At 58.1% G+C, this 12,293-nt stretch overlaps 1 protein-coding gene across 6 annotated transcripts in view; it reads left to right on the top strand.

Annotated features, from left to right (window-relative positions):
- The window catches only part of ZCCHC24 (zinc finger CCHC-type containing 24), a 79,809-nt gene that overhangs the window by 21,320 nt on the left and 46,196 nt on the right, over nt 1–12,293 (top strand). The gene's annotated exons all lie outside the window — the stretch shown is intronic.

Here is a 12,293-nt window from a genome sequence, read left to right as displayed (position 1 = left end):
CCAGCCATCTCTGAGCTCCTACTGTGTGCCAGGCCCGTGCTCGATAAGGCTCCATCCCTGTCCTCAGTGGGATAGACAGAAACACTGCGGGCTGTTCCGGATGACCAGGGCTCTGGTTGAGGTTTGTGGCGCAGGACCGGCTCGGCCTGTGGCTTCATGTGAAGCCTCCAAGAGGAGGAGTCTAGAACTGGGGTGGGGAAGGCTTCCAAGCAAGCGTGTAAATAACGAGGCTGTGCTTTCTGGGAAGCGCGAGCCCTTGGCTGTGGCTGGCGCGCTGGGTGCCTGAGGGGAGGAGAGGGAGGTGTGGCCACAGCAGGTGGTGAAGGGCCTGTGTGCCAAGCTGCACAAACTTGGACTTTATCTGGAGGGCAGGGGACAGCCACCCAAGGGTTTGGGTGACATGCTCTGATTGGCATTTTGAAAGCTCACACTGGTGGCAGTTGGAGGCCGGGCTGGAGGAGGCAAGACTGCAAACAAAACCAGTCCAGTAACGTGGACGGATGATAAGACCAGATGTTGGGCAAGGAAGGGTGAGCAAAGGTTGGAGGTGAGGGGACAAATTCCAGACACTGTAAGAAGGTACCATCTCTGGGGCGTGGTGACCACTCTGGGCCACCTTTCCTCATCTCCAAAATGTATCTGCGATTTGGGGTCCATGCAGGACTCCCGGCCCTGATGGCTCACTCACATCTCTGGATGGAGGAGGCAGGGGTGTGGATGAGGGCAGGACATCCAGGACCCGGTGTCCTTGCCCTAAGCCCTCTGTCCACCCTTCCTGGCGGTCAGGCCCAGCCACACTCAGCCTGGCAGCCTCCCATCAGGCACTGAGCTGGGAGCAGAAATCCTCCAAGCTCTCAGGCTCTCTCGCTCCCAGGACGTTCTTGGTGGTGGTGGGGAGGGGGCTGCTTATATCTTTGAGGGAGGTCTGTGGGGTGTCATCTCCTGTACCTCCTGTGTCTAGGGAAGGACTGGGCCCTGTGAGGGGTCCGGGGAGGGCCTGAGCCCAGGGGAGCTGCCGTTCCTGAGTCAGCATGCCCAGGGCTGCTAATGAAATCCAGATGTCAGACAGAAAACAATCATCGCCCCCACCCATCTGGCGGCTCGGGTTACTTGGAGATTGCAAAAGAAGAAGAAAAATAGAGCAGGGAGAGAATCGATCCTAGAACAGCTGAAACCTTAGAGGCGGTATGTAAATAGTTTCAGGGTCTTGCTCAGGCGAGGAACAAGAGGTGAGGGAAGAGCAAAGGCTAGCCCAGGCCTCCTTCTCCCCCACTCTGACCTCTGCAGCCCCTGGACCCCAGCCCTTGGACTGCTCCCCAGGCCAGAGCAGGCTGGGGTCCCTGGGGGGCTCTGAAGGAGGCAGGGAGAGCTGTGACCTCCAACCCATGTCTGATGCCTACCTGGGATTTCCAGCCCCCCCGCCCCCTTCCAGCCCTGCCCTCACTGCAGGCCCAGGTGTCCTCCGGGGCCAGAGGGGCTGGAGCCTGGGAAGGGGACAGGCAGAGAGGGACTGAGGGTACACAGGATTTTCCCTGCAGAACCTTGGGCTCAGGATCCTTGATTAGTTCAGAGCCATCAGTATGCTGGTGGGGAAACTGAGGTTTTCTCGCAGCATGGGGCCAGGACTACATGTTATGAAGGATCCATAGAGTGAGGAAGGAAGGAGGAGGGGAGAAGAAGGAAGGAAGGGAGGGAGGGAAGGAGGGAAGACAAACAGCATCATTATGTGACTCCAGCAAGGAAGGGCTGGCCCGGGGCTGGTGGCTTGCGTGTATACGGAGTAGTTTTGCAGGGGTTCCTCCGGACCTTGGGGCTGGCCGCCCGGCCGAGGGGCTTGGGCTGTGACGTCCTGCTGCTTGGCACAGGACCTGGAATGTGTCAAGCGTTCGGGGAATGTTAGCCGGGATGGGTGTTGGCGGGGGACTGTGGAGGGCCTCCTGGTCGGCATAGGTGCTGACGCCGGAGAAGGACCCCAGAGCCAGTGTGGCAGCCTCTTCTGAGACCCCGTCCCTGTGGTGGGGTAGTTCTGAACACAGACCCTGACGCCAGCCGTCCTGGGTTCGACCCCCAGTGCTGGAATGGACTAGCTGCGTGTCTTTGGGAAAATTAATGGAATGTCCCTGGGCCTCAGTTTCCTCCTCTGTAAGATGAAGATCGTGGGGTGTTGTGAGGATAAATGAATTCTCTCATCTGTAGTGCTTAACAGAGAGCCTGGCACCTCATACACACGCCAAGTGTTAGCTGTTGTGATTGTGTTAATGACCATCCCTACTGTTATGCTCGGCTATTTCAGACTGTTTTAGGACATTCCAGAGGTCTGAGAAAGTGCTTTAGGGCTGTGGGCTTATCAGAGGGGCCCAGTCCTCCCATCCCATCCTGGTCCCACACAGGGGGCTGCTTCTGGGACGGGCCAGAAAGGGGCTGAGGGATCGTCAGGAGCCTTGGGATAGGGGCAGCCTCTTAGGACTTTGGGTCACCCAGGTTTGTTGAAGGACAGGAAGGTAGGGACTGGGTCCTGGAGGCTCCATTTTGCCCAAGTGGGTGCTCTAGGAGGAGAGCGCTGGGGCATGGCTGGAAGATGCCCAGTGCCTCCTGTGGGCTGTCAGCTCCCCTCTGGCCCAGCCAAGTGCTGGCCCCGGCACAGACAAGTGGGAGCAGCTGCGGGGGTGGGGGGCGGGGGGAGGGACTGAGAGGCGGGGTGCAGGGTGTGGGGGCTCCCTGGGTAGCCACTTGTACATCCTTCCTGCTGTCCCGGGCCTGGCAGGAAAGAGTCCGAGAGGGCCAGTTTCACATCCTCAGCTGCCAGTTCTCCTTTTAAATGGACCACAGATGGTGTCTCAGAGCCCCCAGCAATCTTGCCGTGTCAGTTGGCCTTACCTTCTCAATCCCCTGCCGCTGGGCCTCGAGGGACAGGGATGTTGGCAGAACGGGGAGCCAGGACCCATCCCTGGTCCTTGAACCACCTGCAGGGCTTAGTGGTTGGAGGGTTGGAGCCAAGCAGTTGCATCCTTGGACTGAACAACTCCCCAGTGTCACTTCCTCCAGGCAGCCTTCTCTGGTTTCTCCTGTTCTCCAAGCCCAAAGGGACTGCTTTCCTCTGAACACTGAAGGATCCCATTCACTCACTCATTAATTCCTTACCTGCCCGTGGCCTCTTGTGTGCCAGGCTCTTGGCCTGCCCCTCTCACATAGTTTTTTCCTCTTAGAGTAGCTCAGAACCATGGAAGGTTCTGACGGGGTCATCCCTTGGCCCCCTCAACCTCACTGAGGATGGGAGAGTGCAGGGCGGTGGAATCTCACAGAGCTGGGCTCAGTCGGCTCTTCTGCCCTTTCCCAGCTGCGTGTCCTTGTGCTTGTCGTACAGTGTACCCGGGTATCTGTAAAATGGGCTCACGTACCTTGCAGGGTGTTTGTGGGAAATGTGTGGGCAAAGCAGATGATACAGAGCTTGGCATCGCATGGCGGTTGGTAAACGGCAGCCCTTGCTAGTCCTACACAGTACACTGTGGGGCCTCCCGAGCCTCATTGGCCCTCATTTGTGAAGAGCCTGGCTTCATGAGGTAGATGAGAAGCAGCCTGGGACGCAACGGGCACTGAACCTTCCTCTTTCCTTTTCCCTGCCCCACCCCGCCAGGCCGCTTAACCACACACACAGGTGCACGCCGCACCTGCGCCTACGCGCGCACACCTGGGACTCTCAGCCGCTGCCTTGGCTCATGCCGTCGCCACCACCCTGCAGGGCCCTTCCCTCATCTCTTCCCTCCTACCCTCTTTCAGAGCCCAGAGGAATCCCCCTCCCTCAGGCACCTTTCCCAGCCATCCTAGACCCACAGGCTCTCCTCTCTGAACCCCAGTTTTCATAACCAGCACCCCAACCCAGGTCTTCAGTGGCTTCTCACCTGTATTGTCTCTCCATCTATTGCCCAGAGGACAGACCAGGCTCCTCATGATGCGGGCTCTGCTCTGCTCCAGGCCTGGAATGTGGCCCCAGCGCGGCTCCAGGAGGCAATGCCCGTGTGTTTGCCACTTGAGATTTGAGCCTTCCCATGCCCCGGGACTTTTCCGGTGCCATGCCCTTGGCCGGTAATTCTCTCTCAGTTTCTCCTATCTTCTCCCAGCCCAGCCCACATGTCCCCTCTCGTGTGGAGCATCCTCCTGTGCCCCTCCATGCCCCCCGCTTTGCTGCTTCCCTGTCTTGCTGAGCCCTGCCTAGCCCTGGGCTGATCCTCACACAACCCTCTGTCCTACTTTCTGGGGGCCTGGCCCAGGCGGGGGCTGTGTCTGCTTGGCCGGCAGAGGGGCACGCGTGAGCTCTGGGGGCAGCTCTTATCCCAGGCCTGCGTCTCAGTAGCTGGTCACCTGTGGCCTAGCCTGTCCTGCCCTTGAGCCCTCACACTGCCTGAGCCTCTGAAATGGGGTCAGCCGGGGAGCCCGCGTCAGGACCTGTGTGAGCTCCAGAGGTGGTGAGGCAGGCAGGTGGGTTTTGAAAGCTGTCTAGTTGTGCCATTTGCCCCCACTGCCCATCGAGCAGCCAAGTGCCGCCCACAGAACGTTTGCCTGAATGACTAGAGGGCATGTGGGCTTCTGATACCAGCCCTCTTCTGTGCCTGGGCCCTGGAGATACATTTGTGACGGCAGCAGCATCCCTTCCTACCATGTCTGGGGTGGTGCCCGGGGACAGAGCCTGCTCTGGGTCCTCCTGCACCCCGTGGTTTTGTCTGGGGAAGGAGGTGGCCTGGCCTCTGGGTTCGGGGACTGGGCACCACTGACCTGGCCTGCCTTTAAGGGCTGGGCTCTCTCCCCACCATGTCGAAGATTGGGCTGCAGAGAAATTGGACAGCAGGGGCCGGGAAGGAATGCCCATGGAGTGGGGTGGGGAGCCAGGGGAAATGAGACCTCCCTCTTGCCTGGCTTACAAAGCACCCCGTCACTGGCTGATGCGATTCTCCCTCTAGCCTGCGCTGTTTCTGCAGTCCGTCTCCCTACCTTCTTCTCTCTCTTCATCTCCCCCTCACTTCCTTTCTTCCTTCTTTTGTTTTGTAACAAAGCAGCGCGGAGAGGTTAAGTAACTTGTCTTACAGCTGGCGAGGATCAGGCCAAGTCGGCCCCATTCCAGGGCCCAGCCTTTCCCACTGCCCCTCTCGGCCCACAAGAATGGTTCTGTCCCCTAGGACACACTGCGCACCTGCTGTGCTCTGACCCAAGCAAAGACCAGGCCGTGGGAGAAAGTGTGCCCCCTTCTTGCCCCAGGCTTTCCTCGCTGCCTTGTATCCTGGTACTTCCCTGGCTTTGGCTAGGGAGGGAGGCTTTGTATGGGAGCCAGTCTCTCATCCCACAGGTTGGGGTGACGGTGAGGAGGGGGATGCGTTTCCAAGGTGGTGAGCATGATGACAAGGAGTAAAACCTGCCAGAAGCCCAAGCTCCTCTGCCCCTTGCTGGGGAGCACGAAGCTCAAACAGGGCTGGGGGTCCCCTCCTCCCACCGGCCTTTCGAGCTGTCCCTATTCATCAGTTACTCCCTCCTTTGTGTTCCCCAAAGATCCGCACACAACCAGCTTAGTATTTTTGTGTTCTGATTATGATCTTGGGGCAGGGGTGGGTGGGCCCAGGAAGTCCTGGTACACAGTGAGTACTCAGCAAGTACTCACTGCTTCTGCAGCTCTGACCCTGGATGCCTGTGTCTGCTGGGGCACCTGCTGCAGAGCTGGGGCCGTCATCTGGAGGGGCGAGAAGGCACATTAGCTGCCGGTGGGGGGGGCGCTCACTACGTCCAGCTGCTGCTCTAAGCACTTTACGCATGTTGACTCATCTACTTCCTGCTGCAGCCCTCTGGGCTGGGGATCCTATTTTCCCCATTGCCCTGAGAGGGTAAGTGACTTGCCCAGGGTCACACAGCACAGATGCAGTCCAGGAGGTCTTGCTTCAGAGGCTGTGCTGCTATAAATTTGTGAGGAAGGAAGGAAGAAATGAACAAGACTCCATTGGAATGTAGGGAAGGTAGGGAGCTAACATCGGCTGAGCATCCTCCATGTACCAGGGACCGTGCTGGGTCCTTGCATATCATCGATGTCCTTAGAGACAGCGAAGAATTCCCCTAGGGTCACACAGGAGCCAAGGACATAGCTGGGATTTGAGCCCAAGGAGCATGGCTCTGCAGCCTGGCTGATTCCTAACCCCCCTGTTCCACCTACTCAGCCCATCAGGAGCTGGATCAGTAACCAGGACAGTTCAGTGAGGGCCCCCTGGGCACCCCCGAGAGGCCTCAGGGCTGAGGAGCTGGCTTCTACCCCCCAGGCCTACACAATTGCGTGGTAGACAGGACAGGGAGTTGCTGGGTGAGGCCACTCATTGCTAAGCTGTGTGGTTCTAACCAGTCACAGGAGGAGGAGTTTAGAGGAGGGAACACAGCCAGGTGGGTGACTTAGAACAAGCCCTTTGCCCTTGCTCTACCTCAGTTTCTCCTTCTGTGCAGTGATATACATCCCATCTGCCCCTCAAAGCTGCTGTGTGGATCTCACGAGCCAGCAGGGCTGGAACGAATTGCAAGCCAAGCTGAACAAAAGTAAGGGGTTCTTCAGAATAAAAATATTTTATTTATGAACATCTAAAGGCCTGCTTCTCAAAGTGTGTTCCGTGGACCAGCAGCAGCATCACCAGGAGCTTGCCAGAAATGCAGAACCTTGGGCCCTCCCCCAGACCTGCTGAATCAGAATAGGCATTTTCACAAACTCCCGGGTGACTGTTGGGCACATTACAGTTTGGTCTAAGGAATATCTGGACTCCTACTTCCCCATTTCTGAGCCTGCCTCTTGGGGCACCTTTCCATAGGCCGATAGAGGTTCTTGGGTGGAAATCCCCATCTCATTTTAGGAAGCACTCTGGCCCAGCAGGGCTTCTGTCCCTGATAGGAGCACATCAGATTCAAACTCTGACAGCCTCTGTGGCTTTGATGAGGCTACCCCCATTTGTTTGGGAGTACAGCCCCCCTGTGAGTCAGCAAGGCCAGCCCGACCTGCAACAGGGCTGGGGAGGGGGGCATCCTCAGCCAGGGTGCAGGAAAGCTGGGGATTGCCTTTGAGCCAGGGAAGGGCGTCTGTGCCCAGACTGTCTCCATCTTCATGCGGAAAGGCAAAGGGCTGGAACAGTGGCTGGAATGTTTTGCGTTGGACATAAGAAGGAACTTACTAATTGAGAACAAGCTAGCAAAGGATGTTGAGGGCCCCCATCCCCTTAAATGTGTAGCCATGTTGCGAGAGGTCAAGAGGCAGAGCTGGAAGGGATTTCCAGAGGTTCTCTGTCCAGCTTTTCTGCCTTAGGCTGTTTTGACATGGGCCAGGTGACTTGTCTAAGGCCACAGAGCAGGCTAGTGACAGCGAGGACCCCAGGCTTCTGACTCCCCACGCTTGGGGCATTTCTTCATTACAGGCAACTCTGGACGCTTGGGATTGACCTTGATGACCTTCCTAGTGTCCCTCTAGCCACCCTTTGAAACAGTATAGAGGGCTTGGAGCATGCAGGTGGGGGGAAGGGAGGGGCTGGCTTTGTGAGTCCAGCAGCTTCCAGGTGTCTCACTCTGTCCTGGCCCACTTGGTCCCCAAGACCACTGGGAATACCCCTGGAGCAGGGGGGCTATGAGGTAGACACAGCGAGTTGGGAACAGGGCCCCTGGAGATAGAGGGGTCCAGGTAGAGGAAGCAAGGGAAGGCCAAGGGGCTTGACCTTGGTGTAGGGACCACTGCCGTGGTCCTTGGACTATTACTGGAATTCTGTTTGCTTACCTGTAGCATGGAAGAAAGTTGGACCAGATCAGTGATTCTCCATTGGAACTTCACAGTAGAATCACTTTGAGAATTTTTTAAAAATTTGGTGCTAGAAATTCTGATTCAGGAAATCTGGGGTAGGCCTACCCGTGGCATTTTTTCAGCTCTCCAGGTGATTCTGGTGTGTACCTTTGCCCAGGTCTGAAGTGGTGGGGAGCTCAGGCAAGTGCTGCAGGGGAAGGGCCTCTGCAAGTGAGCAAATCATCGTTGTCCTTCTGAGGTCCCAGGAATACAAGATGACAGGATTCCATGAAACTCGGAAGTGGACATTCCAGTGGTCCCCCTTCTAACACTGTATGATCTTCAATCCCAGATTTCTTAGATCACATGATTACGAAGTGTTACGTTCTCTGGAAGTAGGCTTCTATGCAGCATGATTGTTGACACTTGGTTATTCTGAATTGTATGATTTTAAGAATCTGAGGTTCTATAATCATTCCATATCTGAACCGTGCGATTCTGTACTCATCCACGCTTCTCTGTATTTCAACCTGCTGTTATTATTGTCCTTTAAAATGAGGATCCCCTGCATCTCTGCTTCTAACATATTATTAGACTGACTTTCAAGGATCCTAAAAATCTAAGCTCTTAACGGTACTAACATTTAAAAACAATTCTAAATTCAGCAACTCTGTGATCTGTCATTTCATCCAGGCAGTTGGACGCCAGGGCCTGGAGCCTGGCATTTGTCTCCCCAGGGAGAGCTTGGATGGTGCCCCCTCCCCTGCTTGGCCTGGACGGCCTCTCTTGGGGGAAGGAGTGGGGGTGGGGAGAGCAGAGGACCCCCCCCCCCCCCGAGCCCTCTGGGCTCCGGCTCCGGCTGTATCATCGCGGTAGAGGAGGGGAGGGCAGGGTGAGTATGAGGGCATGTCTGACCTCGCAGCGGAAAGGCCGGTGGGTGATGTGCATGGCAGCATCTTGGGCTCACTTAGTGCTGTCATCTCCCAGGGTGTCAGCTTTGGCTCAAGACATTAGGGTCTATCCCATCCAAAGCCCTGCCCCTAAACACACACATGCACACACCCTGATTCCAGATGGGAAAACTGAGGCCCAGAAGCAGGAGGTGACTTGCCTGACAGTGGGGTGCCCAGGGCCTGGACTCCTCTAAGCATCTGGGTACTACCAGGCGCCCTCCAGCCAGTCCTTCTTAGGCCTTGCTTTCTGCACAGAACCACGGACCTTCTATAGGACCAAGTCAATGTTTAGGTTCCTCTGTGGTGATGGGGACCAGCCCAGCAATTCAGGATCACACATTCCTGGCCGGTAGCATGGCGGCTTTCACCAGGCCCAGGAGCGGCTCTCCCTGCCCCACATGACCTCCCCTGGCTGTTTCCTGCCTGCCAGACCACACCGTCTTCCGTTACACTCCCCCAGGACTGGTGTTGGCATGCGCCAGGGCACGTCAGGCTGGGAGACTGGGAGGCAGACGGTGGGCTGGGAGCAGTGGGGCGTGGGGTGGGCGTACTCAACTGTGTCACCTCGAGAAAGCTCCTCTCTGGGGACCGGTGGATCCTAACCTAGATTCTTTTTTTTTTTGGTTAGAGGATTAACTGAGATTCTATACAGGAAACCCTGACAGGGACGGGCTGGGACGGGGCAGAGGCCAGCCTCATCCACTGCCCACTCCGCACCCGCAGCCCTGAGCCTGGCTCCGGCCTGTTCCTCATGGTTGCTGAAGGAGACTGAAACTGGGCTTATTTATATTTACTGGGGGAGGGTAATTTCGGATTTCAGACACTTTCCTGGGTTTTAAAAAGGTTGGCAAGATAGGGAAGAAAGAGTATAGAGGCCGTGGGCATTTGAGCTTTTAGGTGGGTGTCCCTATAATGATGATGAGCCCCGCTAGTTCCGGGGTCCCAACTCTGGGCCAAGCACTTTGCATTCATCAGCTCATTAAATCTCCTCTGCTCCCCACCCAAAACTCGTCATTCTTCCCCCTGGAGCCATGGAAAACCGAGGCTCAGAGAAGTTCAGCAACTCCCCCGGGCGCTCGCAACTGGTCACGGCAGAGGAGGACTCGAACCCAGGTTGGAGCTGCCCGGCCAGCGCTCTCTTGCACTTTGCACCTGGCTGGCTCCGGAGCTAGACGGCGGCCACCTCCTCAGGCCGCCAGGGCATAGAAAGACATTTTCCAGAACAGGGAAGGGCGGCTGCAGTTTTCCTTCCTTCAGCATGGTTCCCTCAGCTTTCCAGGCAGTCCTTTGTGTCCTTTTGAGAAACCCAGAGCCGCCTGTGGCTGGGCCTCCCCCCTGCCCCCCACCAAAGCTTGTGGAGATGGGTGTAGAGCAGGGGCTCTGTGCACGGAGCTCCGAGTGTGCACCCTGGCACGTCTGCCCCTCGCCGATATGCTGGTGCACCCGCTCACACAGGGGCTCACGCTGCCGCCAAGCCCCGGGGAGCCGCGAGGTTGACCGGAAGCTCGGCAGACCGGCCTCCCTTTGGGTCCTGGAGCAGCTTGAAGGGCCGCTGCTGTCCTCCTGACCACTCGCTTCCCTGTGGGTTGACTTAAAATGGTGCTGGCAGGGCATCTAAGGTGTGTGCCCTTGGGACATTCCTGTGCGTGTCATGCCTTGTGGGGGGTGCGTGCGTGCGTGCGTGTCTGCAGACCTGTGGCTGCCCAGGGCCCAGCTCGGTGCACGGGCTCAATGCCCCTTTGTGGGCAGAGCAAGGAGGCTTTGCTCCAGGGCCTCCACATGTCAGCATCTCCTAGGAGCTTCCTGCCACCCTGCCATCCTGGCCTTCTCGGCTGCTGGGAGTGAGGCACGGGTAGGAGACCAGGACCGGGAAGGAGCACGTGCGGGTGAGCAGCAGGGCCCAGGGATGGTGGGCTTCTGGGGGGCTTGTCTTGGATCCCTGTACCAAGTTACTGCCCTGCCGTCATCCCTGGGGAGGGGCGACGTGCCGTCCGGGTGACGTGGCCGGAGACAGGTTGAACAGCTATCTCCTGGGCGTGGAGGCTCTCAGGGAGCATGGTGGGGTCCCAGCCCTGAGAAGGTGGTTCCAGGAGGTGCTGGGAGAGCTTCTGGAAGTGGCTCGCCTCCCCAGAGACCGCATCCGGCTCTTTCCTCTCCTCCTGGGCCTTCTCCCTTTTGAGACTCAACCTCTCCCACTGACTCCTCCTTCTGGGCTCTGAAGAATCAATTGTTCTGGGGCTGAGCAGGCAGCTGGGAGCAGTGGGAGCTTCCCGTGGCCTAGCTGTTTCCCGCGTGGCCCTTCCTGCACTGAGGCTGTGTGCTCCCTGGCAGGGGAGTGTGTGTGTGTGTGTGTGTGTGTGTAATTATAGCACCACGGCAGGGTAGCTCCCCCCCACTTCCACGTCAGCTCTGGGATGGGCCCTGTCCCCAGGGGCGTCTGACACAGGCACAGGTGACAGGTTTATAGGCAGCTCTTCAGGGCAGGCCTCAGGGATAGAGCCAGGGCAGACAGCTGTCACCGGGCTGTCCCATCGACCACTGCTGCGGCCAGTCCCCCTTCCATCGTCACTGCCAGCCGCAGGGCACTGCTGTCACCCTCCCCTTGTCCCTCCCCCGCCCCCACCACCAGCCAAGAGGGGGTCCCTGGCCGACCCCCATAGCCACGCAGGATGGTTGAGGCCAGACAACCTCAGAGTCATTCTTGACTCCTGGCTCTCCCTCCCCAGGGCCAAGTCTCCTGTCTGTCTCCCGAGTCCGGCACCTTCTCCTCTCCGCCGCTGCTCCCCAGACAGGACCAGCAGCTCCTCTCAGCAGCACGGGGCAGCAGTTCCTCCCTAGCTGGTGTCCTCACAGCCAGTCCCTCCCCCCATTCAATCAGTTCTCCATGCGCAGCCGGAGACCTTCTGGAAGTGCCAGGCTAATCTGGCCACCCCACCCTTCTGGAAGTGCCAGGCTAATCTGGCCACCCCACCCTTGGCTCCTGGCTTTAGCTTGCTAGAGACAGGTGAAGCAAAGAAGGAGTGATGGGAGAGGTCTATGGGAAGGGCAGTCTTGGCTGAGGGAACAGTAAGAACGGAGGCCCTGAGGTGAGGCAAGGATGTGCTTGGCCTGTTCAAGGAAGAGCAGGAGGGCCAGAGTGGCCCAGCTCAGAGGGAGGGCTGGTTGGGAGGAAAGGGGCTGAGGCACAGGAGTGAGCAAGTCCCCAGCACTGCTCTCCCTTCTCCAACCTCCTCCCCCAGCTGGGCAGCCTTCCTCTGGGGGACATAGATGGGCACTTGTCTTGAGAGCCCCCTCCCCTCCCCCTGCCCCTCTGAACACTCGCAGTGGGGACAGGAAGTGTCGGCCCTCGCCTCCCAGCTGCCCGGGTGGGATGCCACCGCGCGGGCCGGCCTGCCCAAGGAGGGACAGAGGCCCTATTGAGCTCAGTCCCTGGACCAGCAGGGACAATAGCCACACTGAGGACCAGGAACATCAGCCGGCATACTTGTCCAGGAAGTTGCCAGGCTGCTGCCCGCCCCCCTCCCCAGGCCTCCCCAACCCCTTCTGACTTTTTCCTTTAG

Source organism: Mirounga angustirostris, unplaced genomic scaffold (assembly GCF_029215605.1).
Source record: "Mirounga angustirostris isolate CCGP_5_RB_7025 unplaced genomic scaffold, mMirAng1.0.hap1 SCAF_6, whole genome shotgun sequence".
Taxonomy (NCBI): Eukaryota; Metazoa; Chordata; class Mammalia; order Carnivora; family Phocidae; genus Mirounga; species Mirounga angustirostris.
This window is presented reverse-complemented; position numbering and strand designations above follow the sequence as displayed.